Below are 27439 nucleotides of genomic sequence, written 5' to 3' on the forward strand. Positions count from 1 at the left end.
CTAATTGGCAGTAAGTGGAGATATCATACTGGCTCTCCGAGCGCATAAATATTCCGCGTGCTTGACGCGATCGGGCATCACTTCTTTCACTCCATCAGATTTGCAGAATCGGTCCATCCATGCGGTCAACAACGGCATTTTCTTTGGGTCTATTAAAATGGTATTGGTAGCCTTCTCGAGGGCTTTAATAAACGTCGACATACCACCCAACGCGATGTCGATCAAGCCGATCTCATCCCCTCCAAAATACGCTTTTCCTGCGAAGCAGCGGCTGGTTCGCAGAGCTTCCTCTATCAAAAGAAAGTTTGTAACACTATTTTCCACTGCTTTCTGTAGCTGCTCGCCCTGGCCAAAGAGAGCTGCTCGCGTAGATGGAAAGAGCTGAGCGCACACATAACAATCATGAGGATATTGGTGACGAAATATTTAAAACATAATTGGAATTTTGGAAGACATAAATTTTCAAGAGACCAATGCCAAATAAAAATGAGACATGAATGCAGGTGATTTCTAATGAATGAATTAATTATCAAAATTACCTTATCGTCTATAAAACGCAGCCCAAAAGCGAGCAATGGCTCGGTCATATGGATCTTTGGGCATAAGATTCGGCGCCTTATTGTCCCATGCCTCCTCGATGTATTGCACAATAATCATGGATTCACAAACAGGTTTTCCATTGTGGACAAGCACTGGAATCTGCTTATAAACAGGGTTTTATTGCAGCAGCAGCTCGCTCTTAGTTTTCAGATCCTCTAGAATGAACTCGTAATCGATACCTTTAAGAGCGAGTGCTATGCGAACCCGCACCACGAACGGACTCAGAGTCGCACCTAACAGCTTCACTTGTCCCTTTTCTCCCTCCCAGCTTCACTTGTCCCTTTTCTAGCTTAAATTCAACAAGATTACATATATTTTTTAAAATACATATTGACCTAATAAAAGTGAGATCAGAAAAGAGAAAATAATACTCTAAAATAGAATGATGAAAAAACTAAAAGCTAAATTATATTTTTTAATTTGATTTTGCTAAAAACATTAGAAAATATGAAAGAAAACAAAATTATTTAAGGTTAAAAGTATACTAATAGTGTCAGCACCATTAAAAATTTCAGAAGGGAACAAAAAAAATTTGAAAGGAAAAGAATAGTCCACTCCAACACATGACTAAGAGAACACATGACTAAAAGGACACTGCAATTACTATAGGCATAATTCCAAAGGATGTTATAATGTAAACAAAGAGTGAATACATATAGGCATAATTCCAAAGGACGTTATAATGTAAACAATGAGTGAATACATATCATATCTTGCGAAGGAAGATTTAATGAAACATATCAAAATATAGAATATGATTGATTAGAAAGTCAAAATGAAGGAAGAAAAAAAATTGTCTTAAACTTGTTTTTATACTCCATAAGCAATACAAATTATAATTAGAGATGATGTAGTTAAAATACAATAAGAGAAAAAATAGAGTTTGATGTTTAGAAGGGTATTGCTAAAATATGAAACCTCAAAGATCATTTTTAAAATCAGAAAAACAATACTTGTAAAAGTAATTACCAAAGTTAAGTGTAAGTTTTGTGGTAAGAACAAAAAATTTGTTTTCTTGTAAATTTTTGTCTATCCTTGGCCCAATTGCATATAGAGTGTCTTGGTTACTATTGATTCATAATGTCATTATGTCAAGACAATGTATGGTTAATTTGTAGTTTCTAAATTATTGTCCTAGAGTTTAACAATGGATGCATGTCAAATAGTTGTTACACAAATTATTAAGTGTGAATGCATCTTGAATTGGTAAGTAATGCACATAAGTATTAGGAAATGGAATGTAATGGAACATATAGGAATGAAATATAGCATTATCATTGCCCATCTAGACATTTTGGGCATTACGAGAGGATTTCAATCTATGGTCTAAGACATATTGATCTGCGGTATTCAACTTGAACCTTGTACTCTTTTCTCTAGTGTTTTTCTTGTAGTCTCTTCTCCTTTCTCTCGATTGTGAGACAGGTTTAGATGAGCATCAAGGCAAGGGAGTTCTCCCCTCCTTACAAAATATAGTGACACGTAAATCTATTTAGTCTAGTGAAGAAGTGATTCCCCTGGTAGCAGTACATGGTCTATGAAGACGTCTATTCTCGATAAATGGTAAGCTAGTATGTGGGGACAATGCATTCCAAATGCCTCTAAAAACCCTTGATTTTTCATTCCTCCTAAGTGTTTGGAGGATCGCTGCAAATGTATGCATGATCATTCTTACATCTACAAATTTATGGGTGGTTGTCCCTCTGAGAAAGATTTGGAAAGATGGATTCAACAGACTTGGCAGCCCAAGGTTGAAATTGACCTTTGGTTGGGTTCGAAAGGTTTTTTTACAATTATTTTTACTAATTTGGAGGATAAAGACAAGATTCCTGATGGGAGGGTTGTACTTTTACAACAATGTCGGTTTCCATATCCATTATTGGGAAGCTTTTCTTGACCCAGATAAAGACAATTTTTTAGCAAAAGCTTTTCTTGAAAATGGCCATTTGGTCAAGGATTGTCGATTATCCAAAGCAGGACCAAGTTGCTGGTGGAGCCATTGGAAATGATGGCTTTACTAGGGTTATAACACGAAGGATAACTCAACAAAGGCGTGCTCCTCTGATATCTTTGCAATTTGGAGATAAAAAATACTTTTTTGACCCTTGAGACAATGACATAAGATCCAAATCTTTCAGATGACACCCCAATGTGTGAGCATGAATAGATATCATTGGGAGATAAATTAAAAGTGAAATCTTTAGGATGGAATGGTTAATGAATAAGAGTTTGATTATTTTGATTTACTTGATATTGAGGAAGTAATAATGTTGACCAAGAAAGCCTCAAAAGAAATGTTGGGTGAAGAACGAGTCTTAACTGATGTGTCGAATAACTGGGTAAGGAATAATTTGGGCGAATTAACTAAGGAAAATTGTGAGTAGTAGGCCATAGCCTATATTAATTGGAAGACCCAACAATGACAATCCTTTGGAAAAGGACAAGAAGTGTGATCCCTTAAGGAGTTGAAAGATAAAGGGAATGATATTGTGGTGAAAGGCTTAATGAAACACTAAAAAAAATGTCATAAATCAAACAAAGAGATGTTGCAAAATATAGGCAAGTAGTTGGTTAACTTTGTCCAAGTAGATGCCATCCCAAAGTTCTATTCTTAAGCTCAAAAATATCAATCATGAAGATTCTGACATGGAACTTGTGGGGATTAAATAGTAAAGGGAAGCAACAATATCTTAGGGAGAAAATAAAGAAGGAGAAACCAACTATCGTCATTTTGCAGGAGACCAAAGTTTGGTGGGAAACATTGCTTGTCATTAGTGACAAATGTTGGAGGGGGCATCACGCTATGACCCTTGATGCAAAAGGAAGTGCAGGGGTTTGGCGTTTTATGGAATCCCTTGGAAGTGGTTGTCCAGGATTGGATGAAAAGTCCTTATATTTTATCATGTATGTTTGTCTATCTTGGTTTTACCAAAATTGTCTCTCTAAGTAGGGTTTATGGTCCCTCCATATCTGGAGATAATTTTTTTTTTGGGAAAGCTTTTGGCGACTAAACACTATATTATTGATCTCTTGTTTAGTGTAGTTGGAGATTTTAATTTGATCACATCTCCTAAAGAGAAAAAAGGTAGTATCTAGAAATTAGATCCCGAATCAACTTCTTTTGCTCAGTTTATTGTAAAGTTGGTAGATACCCCCACCATCAATGGGAATTCTACCTAGAATAATAGGCATGGTGGATGGAACCAAATTTGTAGTAGGTTGGATTTCTTTCTTCTATATGAAGAGGTTTTGCACAATGATATTTTTGTGGAAGCAATAATTTTACCTTCTCTTGGATCAGACCAATGGTTGATTCTTTTGGAAGTTGATTTAAAGGAATCCATGAAGAATTGCCCCTTCAGATTTGAAGGGTTTTGGTTACATCTTCCAGGTTTTGTAACGCAACTACATAAATGGTGGTTAAAGACTTTTGTATAAGGTAGGACTAAAATGCACGCTCTCCAACTTAAACCTAAACATTTCAAATCATGGATTAAATTTTGGAATAAACATAATTTTGATAACATTTTTGAACATAACAACTTATTAGAATAGAAGACACGACAATTAAATCAACATATAATTCTTGAAGGACATTCTCAAGAACTTATTATTGAAGAAGCTCTAACACTTCATAAACAAGAGCACTGCTACAAAATGAAGAACTCCTTTGGAAACATAAATTGAGAGTAGAATGGGTTTAGGAGGGTGAAAGAAATTCTAAATTTTTTCATAGATCAGTGTTACAACACTATCATCATAATAGGATTTTCTCTATTAGAGTAGTTGTTGGGGATCACAAGATTATGCATAATGATATAGAGAAAGAGTTGGTTTTTTATTTCCATAATATCTGATTAGATATCTCTTATAAAAAGAAAGTCGATATTATTGAAGTCCTTAAATTGATCCCTTCAATTGTTAATAAGAAGCAGAACAATGCATTAATGTGACCAATCTTGTTTCGTGAAGTGGAGATGGTTGTTATGGAATTGTCGAAGAATTAATCCTGAGGACCTGACAGTTTTACCTCAAAAAATTTTAAAGTCTATTGGGATTTCTTAGGAGATGAGATTTATGAACTGGTGGAAGAATTGTGTCAGACTTGGGAGATATGTGAGGGCCTTAATTCCACCATTTTCACTCTTATACCTAAATTAGGTTTCTCTGAGGACCCTATCAGATTTAGACTTATCGCATTGTGTAACGTTATTTATAATATTTAATCGACAATAATTATGAAATGTTTGAAACCATTACTTTCAAGTTTTATCTCTCAAAAACAGACAAGCTTTGTTGAAAGTAGAGAAATTGCGGATGGTATCATCACTACTCGGGAATTCATCCATTCTTTGAAGTCTTCAAAGTGTCTAGGCATGATGATTAAATTGGATTTATATAAGGCCTATGATCGACTCAATTGGGAATATTTATTCATTATCCTCATTGCTTTTGGTTTCTCAGATCAATGGATTGCATGGGTACGATCTCTTATAACCTCCTCTTTTTATTTTATTATGGGTAATGGTTCCTCGTCTTATGCTTTTAAATCTTCAAGGGGGTTGCAACAAGGTGATCCTTTATGACCATCCCTTTTCATTTTTTCCATGGGAGGGCTTGGGATATTTTATAGTCATTTTTATTGATGGGGTCACATTTTTGGGTTACGATTGTTTAGAGCTAACCTTACAATTACACATCAACAGTTTATTGATGATGTCTATAACCACCCCTCCCAAATTTACCCAATTTCACAAGATCATAGGGGTAAACATGAGACAAGGATCACTATGACATGACCCAACCTCCAAGTTCTAGTTAAGAAAGTGGGGCCTACAAAATGACCACAAACTGACACTCTACAGGGACTACAGACCACTTATGAGTTATGCAACCACGCCAAGTGATCAACCCCTGAGTTGGAAACATTTTTCCCTAGCATATCACCCCAACTTCATGCACAACAAGGAAAGGGTGTGATTATAGGCCTCCAACTGCACACATAGGCCTGCTTACATGCGGTTATGGCCTAAATTCCCAACTTCGATCATCTGGTCCTAAGACCTGTGCCACCTTTTCAGGCCAACATCTAGACCACTTCCCAGAAGTTATTGCAACATTCCATAATCATAATTTACATGATGGCAAAGCTAAGTATTCAAAAGTGAATTAGAAATCTGACCTAGGCTACCTAGAACACACTAGACATTTCATTAAAAATATGGGAAACATGTAAGCTATAGGTCATGAATCTAGATCTGATCATAAACTGATAGTATTCATCTCATAATCACCAAGAAGACTCCAAGACTTCTCTAGCTAGCTGCAATAACACCTCTTAGAACTTGCATTCATTAACCATTCAAATACTTATCAAAACATGACAAGAACCATAGAGAACATACATCATATAACTAACATATAACGATAATGGATACCATGGAAAATCATTCATAACATCAACATCATAATCAATGCATTTTGTCATAAATCAGAGTAGGAAAATATATCAACATGTGAAAATGCCAACCCAGTCAGGGACTTCCATGTACCACCTGACCATAGATTGGGATGAACCAAATCTCTCTTTCAGCCAATCACCCCTGCGCTATATTCTAAGCATAAATGTGTGATCTCATGGACTGAACCAAAGAAAAACCAAACCAGGGCTTCCCTAGGACAAACCACCTCAACCCTCAACCATATTGATTCTACCTCTACGATCTGGAAATCACTAACATCAACTAGATTGGTCACTACCCAAGTTTTCCAGGGGTCAAGGAACTAGTAAATCAACCCACAAATTTCCCAGGCTATAGAGCATTTGTTCCATATAAAGCTCTATGGACTAGTAACTGAGTCCACCAAGGACTCTAGAGAATTTGTCCAAACTAACGGCTTGAGGAACTAGTAACTCAACCCAAGTTGTTCTAGAGCTTCTAGAGAATTTGTTCCAACCCATAGCCATACAAAGTGTAAGCACCATTCAGAAAAACAAGTGAAAAACCGACAACACCATGGTTATCTAATAAATGGAAAGGAAAGACTAAAACCAGAGACAACACATAACCTAAGAATCACATGGATATATAATGCATCCAGAAATCAACAAGGAAATCACACATGCAACTTTTTACCTACAAAACAATCCAGTTGTAACCGTTGATTGAGTTTTTCCCTTGTGCTTTCATGCTTTCCTTCACCTTCTTTCTCCAGTCCAAGTGAATACTAGGATGCTCCAAGCATACTCCAAGAATTCTCTAAGTGTGCAGGAGTATGAGAGAGCCAAGATAGACTGAAAAAGGTTGTCAACTCATCCTCAGAAGCCTTTTTATCATTGAGCCCTCTATTTTCTTCATTTTCCCTCATTTTTTCCTCTAATTGCCTTAGCATGAAAATTTGTGTCTCTTCACATTCCTTTTATCCTATTCTCCATTATTTTCATAAATAAATGCCAATTATTGTCGCTTTTCCTTTGCCAATGTCTTTGCTAATTTCCATATCTATTAATTAATTACAACTGATGCCCACTAAAGTGTTTATCCCAACATTCAACTTGGGATATGTGTCCCATGACCTTGGTCTTATTTTATTTACATAGGAAAGCAACGAGGGGTTGTTACAAACCCAACCCCCTTAGGGAAACACCATTGTCGGTCTTCGATGACAAATATGACTAACAAACCACTGAAAAACAAAAGAAACTACCCATGGAGCTTTATGACCCAACTCGATGCAATATTTACAATGACATCCTGCTGAAAGACAAAACAAACATACTGCTTATTGGATCTTTATAACATAACCCATTGCCAAATATCATTTACTTGAACCAACAAATAATGAAGTATATAAATCCAACATCTGGTTAGTTATCTCCCATGTAGCTTCATGGAGCCCAAAGTTCTTTTGTTTCACTTTAACTTGATCGAATTCTCAGTTCCGGAGCATGAGTTGTTTCTACTGCAATATGCATTGTGGTTCTAGTTGGAATTCTCCCTCTGGTTCCACCTCCAATACATACCAGTCAATCACATGATCAATATCCTTCACATATCTCTTAAGCAATGAAACATGGAAAACATCATGGACTTTCACTATCGGAGGCAGTGCAAGTCTACAGGCCACTAGTCCAATCCCCTCAAGGATCTCAAAAATCCTGTAATACGAAGGTGCTAGCTTGGCACATGATCCAATCCCCAAGGAGCTGCTCATCGGCTTGATGCGCAAGTACACATGCTCCCTAACATGAAAATCCTTGAATGCCCTGTGTTGATATGTATAAATCTTCTATTTGTCTTCTGATACCTTCAAATTCCTCTTAATAGCCCACACTTCCTCTTCTATCTCAGCAAACATATCCAATTCAATCAACACCATGTTAATTGGATCACTCTAGGTGATAGGATTATTACAACTCCACCTATAAAGAACCTCAAACAGACTCATCTTCAAGGACACATGATACCCATTATTATATGAAAAATATACCAGTGGAAGATACTCTTTCCACTTCCACTGCCGATGAATGAAATACATCCTCAACATGTCCTCAAGAATCCCATTGATCCTTTTTGTTTTTCCATTTGTTTATGTATGGTAATTTGCGCTAAAAGTTGACTTTGTCCGCAAGCCTGCAAACAACTCCTTCCAAAACCTAGAAGTAAACTTGACATCTCTATCTTATATAATATTCTTAGGGACACATTCTAATGTCACTATCTCCCTAAAGAAAATTTGTGCTACCTCGCTAGCTAAATTCATAGACTTCACTGATATGAAGTGAGCTACCTTACTTAACTTATCCACCACAACTACGATGGAATCATCCTACTTTGATGTCCTCGGAAAAACTATAATGAAGTCCATGTAAATGACCTCCCATTTCCACTCTAGAATTGGAATCCACTATAATAAGCCACCTGGATTCTTACACTTCTCGTTTACCTGCTAACAGTCCAAATAACTCGCAACAATCTTAGCCAACTCTTTCTTAAAGTTTGGCCAATGATATAAATTCTTAACTGTTGTCAGAGTATTCTGATATCCCAGTTGACCTAAATATGGCTTGACATCAAACTCCCTCAATATAAGCTTCTCGAACTCATTGTTATCTGACACATAAATCATGTTCTTGAACCTGACCAAGCCATCTCTCATGAGGTGATACTTCTCATCCTATCACCTTCACCCTACTGCTACAACCTATGCCTCAAATACTAATATCTGTCATTATCTTGTCCTACCTACAAGACCTAATCTTATAAATGTGTCCCATATATCTATATATATACCAAAATATCATTTACTTGAACCAACAAATAATGAAGTATATAAATCCAACGTCTGGTTAGTTATCTCCCATGTAGCTTCATGGAGCCCAAAGTGCTTTTGTTTCACTTTAACTTGATCGATTTCTTAGTTCCAGAGCATGAGTTGTTTCTACTGCAATATGCATTGTGGTTCTAGTTGGAATTCTCCCTCTGGTTCCACTTCCAATACATACCAGTCAATCACATGATCAATATCCTTCACATATCTCTTAAGCAATGAAACATGGAAAACATCATGGATTTTCACTATCGGAGGCAGTGCAAGTCTATAGGCCACTAGTCCAATCCTCTCAAGGATCTCAAAAATCCTGTAATACGAAGGTGCTAGCTTGGCACATGATCCAATCCCCAAGGAGCTGCTCATCAGCTTGATGCGCAAGTACACATGCTCCCTAACATGAAACTCCTTGAATGCCCTGTGTTGATATGTATAAATCTTCTATTTTTCTTGTGATACTGAAGCGAACAAAGTTCCTTCTTAAGATTAATTACTCCAAAAGACTTGGAATATCAAATTATCCATTAAGGATATAAATATTATATTAAATAAAATGAATAAGAATGAATGAATTACAATGAGAACAAGAGGCTTTCTTATATACCACGCAAGTGTCTCTTCATGAAGAGTCATGTCCTATTAGACATGCCTCTTCAACCTAATTACTAGCTTAACTAACTATTATTCATGATTATTATCTTTTACATTATATTTATATTATTTATATATTTTATTCATTACATTGCCTCCTTCCTCAAAGAGCTTTGTCCTCAAAGCTTGTCGATGAAAAAAGGCTTGATCTCTTTTTCGGCTTTGAAAGTCTTTCTCTCTTGGAACAGTCATCTTTGTCGATACAAGCTGATATGATCTTCTTAGTGACAAACAAAATTGTCGCACTGAGAAGGGATCAGACCATGCCAGATTAATCTTCTGTATAGTATTCTGATCACTGGAATTTTGTAACGACTTGTCAGTGTAAGACTACATGGATGTTACATCATTATTCTCTGAAACATTAATTTGTTGTCTTTGGTTTGAATGGTCCTGATACGTAGCTTGGTTGATTTGTCTACTCTCGTGATTCGGATGTCGATATAAAGTTTTTAGATTTTCTTTTGGTGAAGATGTTGTTGAATTGGTTATGGAACATTCACTTGGGATGTCCATTGTCTGAACTGCAACATCTAAGCGTGTCGTTTCTTCAACTGATTTGTCTTCTTGAGTTGTCATATTCACTGGATCGGTATTCGTTCCCTTATTTTCAACTTGAATTGTTGTAACTGGAGATTTTGATACTTCTTCTTGAGTGACTTGTTCCAACTTATCTTTTAATGCTTTCTTATCCTCCTTAAGTTTCTTAGTTTGATTGAGCAGACTTTGATTATGGTTTCTCAGACGTAAAAGTTCTTTGGTTTTTGATTCATCAACCTTATTTTCAGTGTTTTGAATTTTAAAATTTTCATCTTTTAGATCTGTGATTTGTTCTAATAAATTTTTATTAAGGTTCTTTAAACACAAAGTTTCCTCTTCTTGTTTTGATAAGTGCTCCTTGAGTTCTTTCTTTGAGACTTTAGTCTTCTTGACTTGTTTGAGTAGCTTTTCCTGGTGATCTCTTAGGCTCGAAATTTCTTTGTCTCTGCTGCAGATGACTTCTTCAAGCTCTTTTTGCTTCTTTGATATAGTTTTTTCGTTATCTTGAAACATCAAATCTGAGATATACTTAAGGTATTCTAATGAAGATTTTATTGATTTTGATTTACTTTTTATGTCTCGAAACATGACCACCTTCCCTTTATAAGGAAATGTAAAAACTTGTTTCTTTATGTTTAACATGAATGTACCCAAATCCTTAAACCAGGGTTGACCGAGTATGATGTCAGTGTTTCTATCCATCCTTACAACATGAAATTGAGATATGTAGTCATAATGACCTATTGTCACTTGTAGATCACTAATTTTATACTTGTTTTGGTCAAAAATATTTTTCTTTACACTAATGCTTAGCTCTGGAATTAATAGTTGATTTGCCAAGTTGATGTTGATATAATTTTTATCATTGCTTGGGTTGATGGCGACATTAACTTCTCTTCCTTGGATATTTCCTTTTAATGTAATTACTCTATGATCTGTAACTGAAAGACCATTATAGGAAAACCTTTCTTCCTTCATCATTTTAACTTTGTATGGAAATATTTTTTATTTTATTTTTAACTTATTTTATCTCCCTTTATATATATATATATATATATATATTTCCAATATTCTCCCTTAATGTGGATTGTTAAAAACTTGAATACCTTTTTATTAAAAAAAATACTCCTTTATATTGTTGCCTTCTATATATGTATGTATTTCTTTATATTAAGACCCCTTTTCAAAATAAATTTATTATCTTATAATAATAATAGTTTCACTTCCCTTTTTTTTTAATAATAAATTGGTCCCTTTTTTATATACTTAATTACTCCCTTGATAACTTTTAATGTCACCCCACTTAATATAAAAGTCACACTTAATATAAACTTTTATGATGTCACCACACTTAATAAATATAAAGGTCACGTCTTTTCATATGACACGGTCACGATGTTCACAATACTTTTTAAGTAGAAAGTATTATTTATCTTTCACGTAAGAGCTTTTGTATCCCTGTTTTTTCTTTAACTTTTAAAATACCATGGGCTATTACCATGGGTTGTTTTTAAAACCTCTTGTAAAAAGTAATATTTACCTTTCATGTAAGAGCTTTTGTATCCCTTTTTTTCTTTAACTTTTAAAATACCATGGGTTGTTTTTAAAACCTCTTGTAAAAAGTAATATTTACCTTTCACGTAAGAGCTTTTGTATCCTTGTTTTTTCTTTTAAAGTTTAAAATACCATGGTCTATTACCATGGGTTGTTTTTAAAACCTCCGTTAAAATGTTCTCCACGTAAAAGGTAAAACGTATTCCTTTTGTTTTTTTTTTTTTTTTTTTTTTTCCTTATAACTTTTTAAAATACCATGGGCAATTACCATGGGTTGTTTTTAAAACCACGGGCTTCTCCACATAAAAAGTTTTAAATATACTTGGTATGAGATTTCGTATCCGTTTTGTTTTTTTGTTTTTTACTTTTTTTAATTTATTTACCAAAAAAATGGAAAATCTCCCAATGTGTGGCAAAATGCTTCAATTATGACAACATCAAGGTTGATAGCCAAAGGCCTGGTGATCAGCCAAACGTGGCTTTGATACCACATGAAGCGAACAAAGTTCCTTCTTAAGATTAATTACTCCAAAAGAGTTGGAAGATCAAATTATCCATTAAGGATATAAATATTATATTAAATAAAATGAATAAGAATGAATGAATTACAATGAGAACAAGAGGCTTGCTTATATACCACGCAAGTGTCTCTTCATGAAGAGTCATGTCCTATTAGACATGCCTCTTCAACCTAATTACTAGCTTAACTAACTATTATTTAGGATTATTATCTTTTCCATTATATTTATATTATTTATATATTTTATTCGTTACAGATACCTTCAAATTCCTCTTAATAGCCCACACTTCCTCTTCTATCTCAACAAACATATCCAATTCAATTAACACCATGTTCATTGGATCACTCTAGGTGATAGGATTATTACAACTCCACCTAGAAAGAACCTCAAACAGACTCATCTTCAAGGACACATGATACCCATTATTATATGAAAAATATACCAGTGGAATATAATCTTTCCACTTCCACTGTCGATGCATGAAATACATCCTCAACATGTCCTCAAAAATCCCATTGATCCTCTTTGTTTGTCCATTTGTCTATGTATGGTAGTTTGCGCTAAAAGTTGACTCTGTCCACAAGCCTGCAAACAAATCCTTCCAAAACCTAGAAGTAAACTTGACATCTCTATCTGATATAATATTCTTGGGGACACGTTCTAATGTCACTATCTCCCTAAAGAAAATTTGTGCTACCTCGCTAGCTAAATTCAGAGACTTCACTGATATGAAGTGAGCTACCTTACTTAACTTATCCATGACAACTACAATGGAATCATCCTACTTTGATGTCCTTGGAAAACCTATAATGAAGTCCATGTAAATGACCTCCCATTTCCACTCTAGAATTGGAATCCACTACAATAAACCACCTAGACTCTTACACTTTTCATTTACCTGCTAACAGTCCAAACAACTCGCAACAATCTTAGCCACCTCTTTCTTCAAGTTTGGCCAATGATATAACTTCTTAACTGCTGTCAGAGTCTTCTGATATCCCAGTTGACCTAAATATGGCTTGACATCAAACTCCCTCAAGATAAGCTTCTTGAACTCACTATTATCTGACACATAAATCATGTTATTGAATCTGACCAAGCCATCTCTCATGAGGTGATACTTCTCATCCCTATCACCTTCACCCTACTGCTACAACCTATGCCTCAAAAACTAATATCTGTCATTATCTTGTCCTACCTACAAGACCTAATCTTATAAAAGTGTCCCATATAAACTCATAGATGAAATAGAATTCACCTACACTCTCCTACTTAGAGAATATGTAACCCTATTTGTAGAAATTTTGAATAATTTAACACATATTCAATAGATATTATCCTGATCATGTACTATTGCGGAATACATACACAATACATAAGCTCCTCTACGTTGATCATCAATATAGCAGCATCAATAACAATAAAGCATCAAGAGCATTGACACGTTAACACAGTATGTAACCCGGGGAAAGCATCTCGCTAAAAACCCCAACTATCTGTATATTAATGATTGAGACCATGTAACATTACAAAGTACAATGCTTATCACAAGCAATCCAGTACCAGCTCCACCTGTTACACACAATACAGCTAAGATCTGATCTCCAAATCTATTCCACTGCTTGCCTGCCTCCACTGCTTAATACCTACTCAAGAATGAATGAGAATGGTTTACCAAACTCGTATTTCACCTCCAAAGAATCACTCACACTGTGTTAGACGTGAGCAGAGGCTATAATACTGGGCAAATACATGAGCAAACTCATTGGCATACTCAATCCCTTGATTGTGCAAGATCTGATGCACAACTATAGTCACAACTGATAGCAATCTGATTCTTTAACACCTGTCCCTGCTGAACTGAACATGCACTGACATGCAACTGAGTTAACTGATGTATTATATAGTTGTATTATGAGTTAATAATTAGTTTAACAACTCATCATTAGTCTATTTGCAGTTAGACTAACTACAACTAGTTTGACCAAGTCAAACTGAACACAACTCCATCAACTCCACAATCAACTCCACCAAACTCAACTGATTGAGTTCTAACTGAAGTCATGCATGCAACAACTCAACTGAATCATAAGAAAATCGTACTTCCTTCTGACAGCTGCATGAGCCACATCTCTAGCTCAAACTGAAGTGCTCCAAGAGAATAAGATCAAGTTTATAGTCCAAATATTATTATGAGACAATAATATTTGACTTTTCTATTTTGGAAAGCCAGTCTAAAAATAGACTTTGATCACTCCTGCTGTGATCACTCCTGCTGTGGTCACTCATACTGTGATCACTCCTGCTGTGGTCACTCCTGCTGTGATCATCCCTGCTGTGGTCACTCCTGCTGTGATAATCCCTGCTGTGGTCACTCCTGCTGTGATCATCCTTGCTGGGATCCAAAAATAGAACTTGCGCCATAATTTGCTTGCGGGCCCACTTAGTGAAGGCGACTCTTTTCACTAAGCTCCATCATCTTGTTGCAATCTCAACACTCCCTCTCGGCAAGATATGGATTATCAGCAACCCCTATCCTGCCTCGGTGGTATTCGAATTTTCTCCTGGTGAGAGCCTTCGTCAGAATATCAACATCCTGATCCTCCGTTGGAATGTATGAAAGCAACATGATCCTCCGCTGCACACAATCTCTGATATGATGGTACCTGATGTCCTTGCTGCCATATACTCGGCCTCTTGAGCTCCCTGCCCAATCTGCATTCGTGAAGCCACATAGCTTCACCTCATCCTCCTGTCTGTACCACAAACCATATCCCAATGTGCCTCTCAAATAACAAAATACATGCTTGCCCGCCTTCCAGAAGAGCTTGGTAGGCTTAACCATAGCTTGTGAAAGCTGGTTAACTGCATAGCATATATCGGGTCGTGTATTGACCAAATACATCAGCGAACCCACCAACTGTCGATAAACAGTGGCATCCACTTCTTCTCCCGAAGTGGCATCCTCCTTCCTCCAACCTCCAGGAAGAGGAGTATCAACAGGCTTGTAGCCGTGCATGTTGAACTTCTCCAGTATCTCTCGAGCATACTTGCCCTGAGAAACAAATAGTCCACCACTGCGCTGCCATATTTCCAATCCTAGGAAATAGTGAAGGAGGCCCAAATCCTTCATCTCAAACTCTGTAGCAAGATCCTTCTTGCATGACAGTATCAACAGCTCATCACCCGTTAGAATCAAATCATCAATATACAGTACAATGATAAGCAACTTACCCTCCACCACAATCTGGTATAGGTTAGGATCCGCCTCACTCTTGGAGAATCCAAGTCCTGTGAAATAGCTATCTATCTGCGTGTACCAAGCACGTGGTGCTTGCTTCAACCCATACAACACTCTCTTGAGCCTGCACACATGCGATTTGCTGCTGAAGGCCTCAAAGCCTTTGGGCTGCTCAATGTACACCTCCTCCTCAATGACTCCGTTGAGGAACACAGTCTTCACATCCATCTGATGAATGTGCCATCCCATTTGCGCTGAGAGAGCAAGAATCTTCCGTATGGAAGAATACCTTGCGACAGGTGCAAAGGTCTCCTCATAATCGATGCCCTCTATCTGTGAAAAGCCTCGGGCAACAAATCTTTCCTTGTACTTCTCCACACTCCCGTCAGCTGCCTGCTTAACTTTGTAGATCCATCTTGAACCCACCACTGATTTCCCTTCCGGTTTAGGAACAATCTCCCATGCACTGTTTATGACAATAGAATCATACTCTTCCACCATGGCGTCTACCCATGCGGGATCCTCCACAGCTTCCTCGAAAGAGGATGGCTCAGTCACAACACACTTGCTCATAAGAGCCATGTATCCAGTGTACCGATTAGGTGACTGTCTCTGCCTGCGTTGGGTTGTAGGTGGTCCTACAACTTTCTCTGCATCTTGAGCCAGTCGCTCAGCTTCTGTCAAGCGCTTTCGCCCTCTGATGGTTGGCGCTGCATGAGTGGTCTCTTCCACTCCATGAACCTCGTCCTGTGGCTGATCCACATCCTGAAGCTCATCCTTAGGAACTAATAGCTCCTCATCTGCATGCAAGTGTAGCTCCCTCTCAAGCGAACACTTGATGGCTTTCTCCTCCTGAAATTTTATATCCCGTCGCACAACAGTTTTACCACTGTCTGGCAAATACACACGATAGTTGTGGGGCGTATCAGTGTACCCCACAAATATCCCAACCTCTGCGGTCAGCTCCAACTTCTTCCTGGCATCCTTCGTCACATGCATGTAAATGTTAGCACCAAAAATCCTCAAATGAGAAAGATCAGGCTTCTTACCAGAATAAGCCTCCTCGGGTGTACTCATGCCAAGTATCCTATGAGGACAACGGTTCTGCACATAAACTGATGTATTGCATGCTTCCGCCCACAAGTGAAGGGGTAGGCCTTGATCATGCAACATTGCCCGTGTAGCACCCACAATCGTTCTGTTCTTCCGCTCAGCTACCCCGTTCTACTGTGGGTTATGGGGAGCTATGAGCTCTCTTCGAATCCCTTCTGCCTTGCAGAAATCCTTGAACTCATCCGAGATGTATTCACCACCATTATCTCTCCTAAGAGCCTTCACCTTCTTCCCCGACTCCTTCTCGACCAGTGCTTTGAATTCACAGAACTTTGAATATGTCTCGCTCTTCTTCTGCATGAAGAAGATCCAGCACTTACGAGAGAAATCATCAACAAAAATCACATAATACCTATATTTTGCTGTCGAAGCAACTGAGAAAGGTCCACACACGTCTGTGTGAATTCTCTCAAGGATAATCGTGGCGCGACTATCCTTCTTGTGAAAGGTGGCTTTCACAAAATTCCCCAAAGTACACCCCTTGCACTGATCTGACTGCACAAGTGTGCCTTTAGGAAGCCCTGTAGTGATCTGCTGCAGTATCTTCAAGGCTCCATGGTGAAGGTGACCCAATCTCCTATGCCACAACTCGTCATCATGCCGGCTCACCAATCCTTCTTCCTTGCCTGCCATTGCTGCGCATCCATCTACATGCAACTAATAAAGGTTCCTCAAATGAGCCCCTATCTTCCGGGTCTCACCAGTTGTCTTGCTGCGTAGGAAGGCTTTTCCCTCGCTGAAAACAACATCATGCCCCTTGTCTTCTAACATCGCCACTGAGATAAGATTCTTCTTCAATCCTGGAACATGCATGACTTCCTTCAATACGAAGGGTTTACCACACTCCCTCTCAAAGGAAATGGTACTGATACCGATCGCACTGTATCTACCATCATCGCCCATCTCGATGTGCACTCCAAGATCTTTGTCCTCCAGATCAGAGAACAAATCTCTATCTCCCGTCATGTGAAAATACGCACCACTGTCCAAGAACCAAACCGATCCCATCACACTTGAAACCAAGCATGCGATCAATGAAAAATCAAGCTCAAACTGTGAGGCTAGAGCCTCTCCTGCTGAAGATCCAGCAGCCTGCTTGTTCTTCTTCTTCTACAGACAATTAGTGGCATAGTGTCCGTGCTGGTGACAGTGAAAACACTTCACCTTGGACATATCCTGCTTCTTGCCTTTCGCACTAGACTGAGAAGATTTCTTGCTCTTCCCTTTCTTTGCTTTGTCAGCCAAAGCGCAATTCTCTTCATCAGCTCCCTTTGACGAAGATCCGTCCCTGGCACTCCGCCTGATCTCCTCCTGCACAAGATCTGACCATAGTCTTTCCCATCTTGGAAATTTCTCCCGACCATTGACAGAGTCCTGATAGGAATGCCAACTCTTTGGAAGACCAAGGAGAGCCAAGCTCACTAAGTCGTCATCATCGATAGTAACCCCCACACTTCCCAGCTCATCTCGACACTGAGTGAACTTCGTGAGATACTTGGGCATACTGTCACCCTTCTCGCATTTGAGGTTTCTGAGTTTATCTTTGAGCGCCAGCTTCCTCTGATCGCTCTTGCTTAGGAATAATTCTGTTAATGATTTCCACATCAAATATGGAGTAGCCTTTCCATGGAGGCTGGACACAATGTGATCCTTCACGCCCTCCAACAGAATCCTTTGACATTTTGCGGTCTTCTTTTGCCAAGCATCAGCTTGAGTAGCATCAGTAGGCTTTGGGACATCCGTATCTATGAAATCCTTCAGCCCGTTATCATCCAATACTGCCTCCATCCTGTCCTTCCATGCAATATGGTTTGAGCTACCCTCAAGAGCATACTCCAATCGCAATCCGTTGAAAGACATTGCTGCGTTGCCACCAAGAAAACACTGTTGCAAATTCGAATTCCACCAGCAACCAACTCAACCGCCTCAGATCTAAGATTCGTAAGAACACAATATTTCTCGTACAGAGATTGACTGTATGGGCATTCACCGGATATATCACCTTCCAAAGGAAGGATGAATCCTGAGGCTACCTGGCCTGATTACAGACTCTGCCCGAAGAAATAGAATGTAAACACTTCCTGAATAGTAGATCTGATGATCAACAGCTCTAATACCATGTAGAAATTTTGAATAATTTAACACATATTCAACAAAGATTATCGTGATAATGTATGATTGCGGAATACATACACAATACATAAGCTCCTCTACGTTGATCATCAATATAGCAACATCAATAACAATAAAACATCAAGAGCATTCACACATTAACACAGTATGTAACCCGGGGAAAGCATCTCGCTAAAAACCCCAACTATCTGTATATTAATGATTGAGACCATGTAACATTAAAAAGTACAATGCTTATCACAACCAATCCAGTACCAGCTACACCTGTTACACACAATACAGCTAAGATCTGATCTCCAAATCTATTCCACTGCTTGCCTGCCTCCACTGCTCAATACCTGCTCAAGAATGAATGAGAATGGTTTACCAAACTTGTATTTCACCTCCAAAGAATCACTCACACTATGTTAGACGTGAGCAGAGGCTATAATACTGAGCAAATACATGAGAAAACTCATTGGCGTACTCAATCCCTTGATTGTGCAAGATCTGATGCACAACTATAGTCACAACTGATAGCAATCTGATTCTCTAACACCTGTCCCTGCTGAACTGAACATGCACTGACATGCAACTGAGTTAACTGATGTATTCTATAGTTGTATTATGAGTTAATAATTAGTTTAACAACTCATCATTAGTCTATTTGCAGTTAGACTAACTACAACTAGTTTAACCAAGTCAAACTGAACATAACTCCATCAACTCCACCAAACTCAACTGATTGAGTTCTAACTGAAGTCATGCATACAACAACTCAAATGACTCATAAGAAAAGCGTACTTCCTTCTGACAACTGCATGGGTCACATATGTAGCTCAAACTGAAGTGCTCCAAGAGAATAAGATCAAGTTTATAGTCCAAATATTATTATGAGACAATAATATTTGACTTTTCTATTTTGGACAGCCAGTCTAAAAATAGACTTTGATCACTCCTGCTGTGATCACTCCTGCTGTGGTCACTCATACTGTGATCACTCCTGCTGTGGCCACTCCTGCTGTGATCATCCCTACTGTGGTCACTCCTGCTGTGATCATCCCTGTTGTGGTCACTCCTGCTGTGATCATCCCTGCTGGGATCCAAAAATAGAACTTGCGCCATAATTTGCCTACGGGCCCACTTAGTGAAGGCGACTCTTTTCACTAAGCTCCATCATCTTGTTTCAATCTCAACACTCCCTCTCGACATGATATGGATTATCAGCAACCCCTATCCTGCCTCGGTGGTATTCGAATTTTCTCCTGGTGAGAGCCTTCGTCAGAATATCAGCATCCTGATCCTCCATTGGAATGTATGAAAGCAACATGATCCTCCGCTGCAAAAAATCTCTGATATGATGGTACCTGATGTCCTTGCTACCATATACTCGGCCTCTTGAGCTCCCTGCCCAATCTGCATCCATGAAGCCACATAGCTTCACCTCATCCTCCTGTCTGTACCACAAACCATATCCCGATGTGCCTCTCAAATAACGCAATACATGCTTGCCCGCCTTCCAGAAGAGCTTGGTAGGCTTAACCATAGCTTGTGAAAGCTGGTTAACTGAATAGCATATATCGGGTTGTGTATTGACCAAATACATCAGCGACCCCACCAACTGTCGATAAACAGTGGCATCCACTTCTTCTCTCGAAGTGGCATCCTCCTTCCTCCAACCTCCAGGAAGAGGAGTATCAACAGGCTTGCAACCATGCATGTTGAACTTCTCTAGTATCTCCCGAGCATACTTGCCCTGAGAAACAAACAATCCACCACTGCGCTGCCATATTTCCAATCCTAGGAAATAGTGAAGGAGGCCCAAATCCTTCATCTCAAACTCTGTAGCAAGATCCTTCTTGCATGACAGTATCAACAGCTCGTCACCCGTTAGAATCAAATCATCAATATACAGTACAATGATAAGCAAATTACCCTCCACCACAATCTGGTATAGGTTAGGATCCGCCTCGCTCTTGGAGAATCCAAGTCCTGTGAAATAGCTGTCTATCCATGTGTACCAAGCACGTGGTGCTTGCTTCAACCCATACAACGCTCTCTTGAGCCTGCACACATGCGACTCGCTACTGAAGACCTCAAAGCCTTTGGGCTGCTCAATGTACACCTCCTCCTCAATGACTCCGTTGAGGAACGCAGTCTTCACATCCATCTGATGAATGTGCCATCCCATCTGCTCTGAGAGAGCAAGAATTGTCCGTATGGAAGAATACCTTGCGACAGGTGCAAAGGTCTCCTCATAATCGATTCCCTCTATCTGTGAAAAGCATCGGGCAACAAATCTTGCCTTGTACTTCTCCACACTCCCGTTAACTGCTTGCTTAACTTTGTAGATCCATCTCGAACCCACCACTGATTTCCCTTCCGGTCTAGGAACAATCTCCCATGCACTGTTTCTGACAATAGAATCATACTCTTCCACCATGGCGTCTACCCATGCAGGATCCTCCACAGTTTCCTCGAAAGAGGATGGCTCAGTCACAACACACTTGCTCATAAGAGCCATGTATCCAGTGTACCGATCAGGTGACTGAGTCTGCCTGCGTTGGGCTGTAGGTGGTCCTACAACTTTCTCTGCATCTTGAGCCAGTCGCTCAGCTTCTGTCAAGCGCTTTCACCCTCTAATGGTTGGCACTGCATGAGTGGTATCTTCCACTCCATGAACCTCGTCCTGTGGCTGATCCACATCCTGAAGCTCATCCTTAGGAACTAATGCTCCTCATTTGCATGCAAGTGTAGCTCCCTCTCAAGCGAACACTTCATGGCTTTCTCCTCCTGAAATTTTATATCCCATCGCACAACAGTTTTACCACTGTCTGGAAAATATACACGATAGTTGTGGGGCGTATCAATGTACCCCAAAAATATCCCAACCTCTGTGGTTGGCTCCAACTTCTTCCTGGCATCCTTCGTCACATGCATGTAAACGTTAGCACCAAAAATCCTCAAATGAGAAAGATTAGGCTTCTTACCAGAATAAGCCTCCTCGGGTGTACTCATGCCAAGTATCCTATGAGGACAATGGTTCTGCACATAAACTGATGTATTGCATGCTTCCGCCCACAAGTGAAGGGGTAGGCCCTGATCATGCAACATTGCCCGTGCAGAACCCACAATCGTTCTGTTCTTCCGCTCAACTACCCCGTTTTGCTGTGGGTTATGGGGATCTATGAGCTCTCTTCAAATCCCTTCTGCCTTGCAGAAATCCTTGAACTCGTTCGAGATGTATTCACCACCATTATCGCTCGTAAGAGCCTTCACCTTCTTCCCTGACTCCTTCTCGACCAGTGCTTTGAATTCACAGAACTTTGAATATGTCTTGCTCTTCTTCTGCATGAAGAAGATCCAACACTTACAAGAGAAATCATCAACAAAATTCACATAATACCTGTTTTTTGCCGTCGAAGCAACTGAGAAAGGTCCACACATGTCTGTGTGAATTCTCTCAAGGATCGTCATGGCGCGACTATCCTTCTCGTGAAAGGTGGCTTTCACAAACTTCCCCAAAGTACACCCCTTGCACTGATCTGACTACACAAGTGTGCCTTTAGGAAGCCCTGTAGTGATCTGCTGCAGTATCTTCAAGGCTCCATGGTGAAGGTGACCCAATTTCCTGTGCCACAACTCGCCATCATCCCGGCTCACCAATCCTTCTCCCTTGCCTGCCATTACTGCGCATCCATCTACATGCAACTGATAAAGGTTCCTCAAACGAGCCCCTATCTTCCGGGTCTCACCTGTTGTCTTGCTACGCAGGAAGGCCTTTCCCTCGCTGAAAACAACATCATACCCCTTGTCTTCTAACATTGCCATTGAGATAAGATTCTTCTTCAATCCTGGAACATGCATGACTTCCTTCAATACGAAGGGTTTACCAGACTCCCTCTCAAAGGAAATGGTACCGATACCGGTCGCACTGTATCTACCATCATCGCCCATCTCAATGTGCACTCCAAGATCTTTGTCCTCCAGATCAGAGAACAAATCTCTATCTCCCGTCATGTGAAAAGACACACCACTGTCCAAGAACCACACTGATCGCATCACACTTGAAACCAAGCATGCGATCAATGAAAAATCAAGCTCAAACTGTGAGGCTAGAGCCTCTCCTGTTGAAGATCCAGCAGCCTGCTTGTTCTTCTTCTTCTGCGGACAATTAGTGGCATAGTGTCTGTGTTGGTGACAGTGAAAACACTTCACCTTGGACATATCCTGCTTCTTGCCTTTCGCACCAGACTGAGAAGCTTTCTTGCCCTTCCCTTTCTTTGCTTTGTCAGCCAAAGCGCAATTCTCTTCATCAGCTCCCTTTGACGAAGATCTGTCCCTGGTACTCCGCCTGATCTCCTCCTGCACAAGATCTGACCATAGTCTTTCCCATCTTGGCAATTTCTCTCGACCATTGACAGAGTCCTGATAGGAATGCCAACTCTTCGGAAGACCAAGGAGAGCCAAGCTCACCAAGTCCTCATCATCGACAGTAACCCCCACACTTCCCAGCTCATCTCGACACTGAGTGAACTTTGTGAGATACTTGGGCATGCTGTCACCCTTCTCGCATTTGATGTTTCTGAGTTTATCTTTGAGCGCCAACTTCCTCTGATCGCTCTTGCTTTGGAATAATTATGTTAATGATTTCCACATCAAATATGGAGTAGCCTTTCCATGGAGGCTGGACACAATGTGATCCTTCACGCCCTCCAACAGAATCCTTTGACATTTTATGGTCTTCTTTTGCCAAGCATCAGCTTGAGTAGCATCAGTAGGCTTTGGGACATCTGTATCTATGAACTCCTTCAGCCTTTTATCATCCAATACTGCCTCCATCCTGTCCTTCCATGCAATATAGTTTGAGCTGCCCTTAAGAGCATACTCCAATCGCAATCCGTTGAAAGACATTGCTGCGTTGCCACCAAGAAAACACTGCTGCAAATTCGAATTCCACCGGCAACCAACTCAACCGCCTCGGATCTAAGATTCATGAGAACACAATATTTCTCGTACAGAGATTGACTATATGGGAATTCACCGGATATCTCACCTTCCAAAGGAAGGATGAATCCAGAGGCTACCTGGCCCGATTATAAACTCTGCCCGAAGAAATAGAATGTAAACACTTCCTGAATAGTAGATCTGATGATCAACAGCTCTGATACCATGTAGAAATTTTGAATAATTTAACACATATTCAACAAAGATTATCCTGATCATGTACTATTGCGGAATACATACACAATACATAAGCTCCTCTACGTTGATCATCAATATAGCAACATCAATAACAATAAAACATCAAGAGCATTCACACATTAACACAGTATGTAACCCGGGGAAAGCATCTCGCTAAAAACCCCAACTATTTGTATATTAATGATTGAGACCATGTAACATTACAAATTACAATGCTTATCACAAGCAATCCAATACCATCTCCACCTGTTACACACAATACAGCTAAAATCTGATCTCCAAATCTATTCCACTGCTTGCCTGCCTCCACTGCTCAATACCTGCTCAAGAATGAATGAGAATGGTTTACCAAACTCATATTTCACCTCCAAAGAATCACTCACACTGTGTTAGACATGAGCAGAGGCTATAATACTGGGCAAATACATGTGCAAACTCATTGGCATACTCAATCCCTTGATTGTGCAAGATCTAATGCACAACTATAATCACAACTAATAGCAATATGATTCTCTAACACCTGTCCCTGCTGGACTGAGCATGCACTGACATGCAAATGAGTTAATTGATGTATTCTATAGTTGTATTATGAGTTAATAATTAGTTTAACAACTCATCATTAGTCTATTTGCAGTTAGACTAACTACAACTAGTTTAACCAAGTCAAACTGAACACAACTCCATCAACTCAACTGATTGAGTTCTAACTGAAGTCATGCATGCAACAACTCAACTGACTCATAATAAAAGCGTACTTCCTTTTGACAGCTGCATGGGGCACATCTGTAGCTCAAACTGAAGTGCTCCAAGAGAATAAGATCAAGTTTATAGTCCAAATATTATCATGAGACAATAATATTTGACTTTTCTATTTTGGACAGCCAGTCTAAAAATAGACTTTGATCACTCCTGCTGTGATCACTCCTGCTGTGGTCACTCATACTGTGATCACTCCTGCTGTGGTCACTCCTGCTGTGATCATCCCTGCTGTGGTCACTGCTGCTGTGATCATCGCTGCTGTGGTCACTCTTGCTGTGATCATCGCTGCTGTTGTCACTCCTGCTGTGATCATCCCTGCTGGGATCCAAAAATAGGACTTGCGCCATAATTTTCCTGCGGGCCCACTTAGTGAAGGCGATTATTTTCACTAAGCTCCATCATCTTATTGCAATCTCAACACTATTCTCCTTTCCGTTAATGTACCTGATCTCGAAGTGAAACTCATTGAGAGTAGCCAACCATATAGCTTGCCTAACATTTAGATTGTGTTTTCTAAACAAATACCTTACTCCAATTTGATCACTCATCAAGAAGAAACTTCTACCAAGAAGGTAATGTCTCCACATCTTTAAGGCTTAAATGATAGTTGCAAACTCAAGATCATCAGTCACATAGTTTTACTCATGCTTATTCAACTTCCTTAACTCATAGCATACAAACCGCCCTTCTTGCAATAGGACTCAACGAGGTCTTCTGTTGTAAGCATTTGTACATACCACACACTCTTTGTTAGGATGTATAATATTCAAGACTAGAGAATTGGTAAGCAAATGCTTCAACTACTCAAAACTAGCTGCAAACTCCTCATTCCATTAAAACTTCTTCCCTTTCCTTTTCAAGGATGTAATAGGATAGGAAATTTGTGAGAAGTTCCTAAAGAACCTCTTCTACTAAATTTCTAGTCCCATGAATAATATAACCTCATCCACATTCCTAGGATTTGACCACTCCATGATGGATTTAATCTTTTCTGAGTCCATTGCTACGCCTTCCCTTGAAACAACATGCCCAAAGTAGTGAACTTTAGTCTGATAGAAGCTACATTTTCTAATCTTAGCATACAACTGATGCTCTCTAACTAATCTTAACATTGCTTCCAGGTTCTCTACATGCTCTTCCTCATTCTTAGAATATATCAATATATCATCATTAAATATTATCACAAACTTGTCCAGATAAGAATAGAACAAATTATTCATCAAACACATGAAAGTAGATGAAGCATTAGTAAGACCAAAAGGAACCACTACAAACTCATAATGCCCATACCTGGTATGGAATGTTGTCTTGTAAATATCTTCTTCCTTGATGTGCACCTAATGATATCCTGATCTCAAGTCAATCTTTGAGAACATTGCTACTCGCTTCAGTTGATCAAACAAATAATCAGTCCATGGTAGAGGATACTTGTTCTTGATTATCACCTTGTTAAACTACCTGTAATCAATGCACAACCTCAGGGTACTATCCTTGTTCTTCACAAACAAACTTGGTGCACCCTAAGGCGAGAGAATTTGACTTATGTATCCTTTATCAAGCATTTCCTTAAGATTAAAAATTCAGTTCCACCAACTCTGGAGAACTCATCGTATAAGGTTCCTTTGATGTTGATGTTGCTCCTGACATCAACTCAATAGAAAAGTACACTTCCTTATGAGGAGGAAAATCTAAAATCTATGCTAAAAATACATCATGGAACTCTTGCAGACACATGATACCTATTCAAGACTTCATCATCGTTAAAATTCTTCCCTTTGTCATTAGAAATATGAACTACAAACCATGTACATCCTTTCCTGTAACTACAATTTTCCTACATAGTTGTAACCAATATTCTCACTAATTTAGGCTTCTCCTTTCTGTATAAGAATGTCATCCCTCCATCATCATCCAAGCACTTAATAGCATTCTCATAACAATCTACTTTAGTCCTATGAATAAACAACCAACCCATGCCTTAAATGATATTTTATGATCCCAAAGGAAGCACATTTAGATGTGATGATGAAGACATACCATTCAACTCAAATGCACAATATCTCACCGACTGAAGAACTATTTTCTTGGTCCCTATAGCCAACTCCACTAACTAAGACTTTGCATCCACTTCTTTATTCAATAAACACTTATCCAAGAGGTCAAGACTGATATAACTATAATTAGATCCAGGGTCAATCAAACTAGAAACAAATTGATCGCAAATATAACCTTCCATCTCAATAAAAAATGCTTGATTATCAACTTTCCTATTATCGACTACTGCATAAATCTGAGGAATGCTCTAACCAACATCTCAAGTTGTTTGTGCCTCCTGATAACTATAAATCATATGTATGCCATCCTGATGCTATGGACAAACTCTCTTGTGATATTCTTCACCACAAGTCTAACAATGCAAAGGCTTCCTACAATCAATGTTGTTCTTCTCCTTAGGATAAGACCCATATCCTCTGTCAACTACATTGAGCTTCTTGTACAATGCTACATTCTCCTTGTTACCTGCATCCTGAGGTCTTCATTTCTTTTTATCCCACTTTCCTCCAAAATTGTCATTCCCCTTCCAACCACAGTGAGGATCATACTTATTCTTAGACTACTCATAACAGTGCTTCACCTTTCTAATGACTTCTTCAAATGAATGAGGTTCATCATACTCAATCACATCCTTAAATGTGAAAGGATATCCACTAATGAATCTTTGAACATTTTCCCTCTCTTCCTTAAGATACGGTACATACCTCAACAACTCCAGAAACTTAGTCGTGTGCTCTTCGTCGATCATAGAAGCCAT

At 39.1% G+C, this 27439-nt stretch overlaps 1 pseudogene; it reads right to left on the bottom strand.

Moving 5' to 3' along the window:
* LOC149204686 (glutathione S-transferase U18-like) lies at window positions 1-27439 on the bottom strand (annotated as a pseudogene).

The sequence above is a fragment of the Pinus tabuliformis genome, chromosome 1_2, assembly GCF_031772625.1.
Source record: "Pinus tabuliformis cultivar Carrire ecotype Pingquan chromosome 1_2, CPIR1, whole genome shotgun sequence".
NCBI classification, from domain to species: Eukaryota; Viridiplantae; Streptophyta; class Pinopsida; order Pinales; family Pinaceae; genus Pinus; species Pinus tabuliformis.